Source organism: Neoarius graeffei, chromosome 3, assembly GCF_027579695.1.
Source record: "Neoarius graeffei isolate fNeoGra1 chromosome 3, fNeoGra1.pri, whole genome shotgun sequence".
In the NCBI taxonomy this organism is placed as follows: domain Eukaryota; kingdom Metazoa; phylum Chordata; class Actinopteri; order Siluriformes; family Ariidae; genus Neoarius; species Neoarius graeffei.
The window spans coordinates 6,260,333-6,264,690 of NC_083571.1; positions in this window are offsets into that span (position 1 = coordinate 6,260,333).

The following is a 4,358-nucleotide window of genomic DNA, read 5'->3' on the forward strand; positions in this document are numbered from 1 at the left end:
TTCATATAATATTGTCATAGACAGTAATATCACCAGACCCGTTGCAACAAGGTAGGCAGACTTGGCAATTGCCTAGGGCCCCAGCCCTCGTAGGGCCCCCGCTGCCGAACGACTGGTTATGTATTCAATAGCAATGACAACTTTTTGAGCGCGGCAGCGCAGCGCCTAATGACACTTGTTGAAATACCCTAGTTCCAAGGGGGGCCCCCTAATGCACAACAGTGCCTCCCTACATGCTTTGGCCGAAAAGTGCAATGACAGTCTGTTGTCAACCCCTCAATGCCCATCTCCGTCCAGTCAAGTGGTTGCAGAGCTCCGCGGCAAAAAAACCACAAAATCAAACATGAAGCGAAATTACCCCTCAGGGAGCCAGAAGAGAAAGAAGAAAAGGGAAAAGGAAGACAGAAAAAAACAAGACACTGATAAGTGAGAATGTACACACTCATTAATACCAAGTGGGTTGACAAGCAAATTTGGTAGCTAGCTTACGTTAATGGTAGTTATATACTGTGTGTGTGTGTGTGTGTGTGTGTGTGTATTTTGTCTATTCTTGTGTTTAATTGGGTTTGATAATTATTTATAATAATGTAAAGAGTTCATTTATTAAGTAAAAATCGTAAGAATGATTACAATATGTGTGATGTTTATTTATTAAGTCTTCAGTGGGTAGGCGGCCATAAGGCCTTTCGTTGAGGGGGGGGGATAATTATGGGCCCCAGATCCCCCTTTGCCTAGGGCCCCCAAATAGCTTGAAACGGGCCTGAATATCACCCAACCCTAGCTAGCATGCTAAGGACCGAAGTGTATCCTATGTATTTACACAAACAAATACACCTCAAGCTATGCAAAGAAGATTTCGCACATCATTGCGTTCAGATTCTGGATGTGTCTCAGAAAAATTTATAACACAACACAAGCTGAAGGAGGCGCTATAGTCAGGTCAGGGCAGAGGCAGCTTTCTCGATGTCAAGTGTCAGGGCAGACCACATATATATATTAGGGTGCATCAGTTGCCCCCTAAAAATGAAAAGTTTCTCCGATCATGATGCATTTTTGTTTTTATGTTCCTTTTGGTAAGAAAACACACTGGGTGAAATATTTTGACAAAATGCAAAAGTTTAATGGTGGCACCAGGAGCTCAAAGTTATGGAAAAAGCTGCTATTTTATGACAAAATTTCGATCACATTTCATGAAACATTATGGCACCTTATAGAGTATACCAAATATCTTAGATACACATTTTTAGTTCATATTCTAAATATATTATCAAGCACAGTTTGAGTTTTAGCTGTTCATTGAATCATCGTTCAACTACTTTTAAACAATACAGATGTATTATGAATCACATTAATGCTTCTCAATCCCTTGCAAAGGCTCTTAACATGATCTCTGGCTCACGAGAAATCAATAAATGGAGTCCAACATTGTGATTCAAACCTTAGGCGAAAACATAAAATAAGCGTTTTTTGGCAAAAAATGAACCTCATGGTGCCGCCATTAGACTTTTGAATATGGTCAAAACATTTTTTGGAGTTTTGGAATTTTTTGGAATATTCAGACTCGATTCTGACTCATGCCCTAATTTTAAGGACTCGTGACTTGACTCGTACTTGAACACCGATGACTCAGACTTGGACTCGGACTCATGCACTAACTGCATTCAGACTCATAAATTGGAGACGAGGACTTGGATTTTGTCTTTATTTCTTGTAAAACGCCATAATAATTTGGTATAAGATATTTATATTCATGTTAATTTTTGTATGAATTTCCTGCAAGCATGTCACACCTGCATGCCTTGGCATGTGCATCAGATAGACTCTTGGGTACGCTTGGGCAACGCCATGCCAAGCAGACTCTCACACGCGTGCAGTAAATGGTTTCCCATAAAAGCAGCAACAGCCACTGTCAAATGGTGCAATTGGAGTCCTGTTCTCAGACTCGACTTGGACTTGACTTGAAATTTTCTTTAACAAGTGTTGCCAGGCAAAACAAACCTCACCCGGCAGCACTTATTTCATACCTATATGTTGATAATGGTAATATTTATCAATCATCAGCTGTCAGGTTATAGTTCTATGAAAATCCATGACCTTGAGTTTGACATTTCAATGTCATTCAAGGTCAAAGGTCATGGCAGCAGCTGAAAGCCCATATGGGACTTCTTATATGTTGATAATGGTAAACAGCTGGCTATCATGAACCATTTTAAAGTTATAGCCCTTTGAAAACCCATGACCTTGAGTTTGACCTTTCAAGGGTACTCAAAGTCAAAGATCATGGTGCCAAATGAAAGCCCATATGGCACTTCCTATAAGTTGATAATGATAAATATCTGTCTACCATCAACCGTTTTCAAGTTACAGCCCTCTGAAAATCCGTGACCTTGAGTTTGACCTTTCAAGGTCACTCAAGGTCAAAGACCATGGTGCCAAATGAAAGGCCATATGGGAGTTCCTATATGCTCATAATAGTAAACATTTGTCTATCGGCAACCGTTTTTCAGTTATAATGGAAAATATGTTATTTTGACCAAAAGATTGACCTTTCCGGTGACCTTGACATCAAGGTGAAGGTCAGGGTCACCAGAAATGTCAGTCTTTTGGTCAAAATAACATATTTTATGTCCAAGCCAGGAAAACGTGGAAGGATGTCCATACCAAGGACCCTAGGAGTGACTATGGCTATCCTACTACTCTGGAAATGTTTGGATGGGTCTCATTTTATAAACAGAAATATGAACTTGTCATGGCTGTGGAGAACACGTCGACAATTGATGTGAAAACCTCATTAACCTTATTTTGTATGCAACGTAATTTTGCTATGACAATACAACCCGCTATAATGAACTCCTTGGGCAACATCCAAATAGTTCGTCATACCGAAAAGTATATTTCGTAATACTGAAATGGATCCACTTGTCACACCAAACACTCATGTTACGTGCAAAATTTTCGGCACATTCTCCTCATCATTAATTTCTCCTTTCGAGTCACTATTGCAGCTCACTGACTGAGTTAAAGGATCATGAATGGAGGTGATGATTTCTTCATCTATTATGGAAGTGATGGACGTTACCAGTGTATCGTATCATCAATGTCCAGCCACTGACTCACTCTGTTTTATAAATCTTCACCATTCAGTTCATTCATGTGTTGAAAATCACTCATTTATGTTGCACCGCAGTACTGGGCAGGGCGGAGGGTATAAAAACACCACCAGTGCGCTTTAATTAGGTGCTAAGTTTTGTGGTATCATCAGTCATTTCATCTTTTTATCGATCCTTTGATCACTGTTCTCAGTAGTTGTCAGTGATCAACACCTGAATGAGGTTTGTTAAGCCTTTGTTTTATGGTGTTAACACGTATTGTTAACTCGACTGTGGACTTGATTACTTATTGTTTATCTCAGTGTGTCATGTAAGCAGGCGAATGATGGATGTAATTGCAGAAAGAGTGTTCATTTACAAACAGGCAGGTAAACAGGTCAAAAATGTAAGACAAAGGCAGGGTCGTGAAACGGGCAATGGTCACGCGAGGCACAAACAGAATGGTGAAGGCAAAGAAAAAAGGCAGAGTCCAGATAAACAAAGCAAAGTCAAAACCAGAAATGCAATATACAGATATAAGGCTTGGTAATGTGAGACACTCAGTACAGTGTGTATATTTCACCAAGTTTGTGTGTTTAGAAAGTTTTTATAAGAGCGCTGTGAGTGCGCTCTAATCCGGAACAGGTGCATAGTAATTAGTCCTAATAGTGCTGCATGTGGATGTGACACAGTAATGCTTTTTTTTTTCTTTTTAAGATTCCAACTCATTGTCACTAAAGGCAGGAGACACAAACTTAGTGCATTACATGCGAAAGTTAGTAGTAATAGTTCATTATAGCAGGGTTGCAGTGTCTTTGGAATCGTGGTGTATCAGAGCTTTGGTATTCTTCTCTCCAAAAACAAATCAATATTACACTTTTTTCAACTTGTAAAAGACATGAATTAACTTATTTTCCAAAAGAACAGCTGTTTTTAATATCCCAAAATTATGCACAGCATTTATTTAGCCACACTTCCTTATGTTCTGTTGTTTTTGTTTGTTTATGTCTGTTTTTCTAGTGCGGACAGAATGCCAAATTGTTTCTGCATCTGATTGCAATTACGCACTCTTTGTTTCTTCAATCAGCATGCTTGTGGAATTTGCATCTTTATCCAGCGCTAAATGAAGCATTAATCCTGCAGCAGGAGTGGACGTTCTTACAGCGGGTTGGGGAACTCGAGGTAAAAGGCCACTCATCCTGAAATTATTCTAAGTGCTTCATCTTCAGTAAATCAATGATGGATGTAAGAATTCTGCCCACGGTTTAA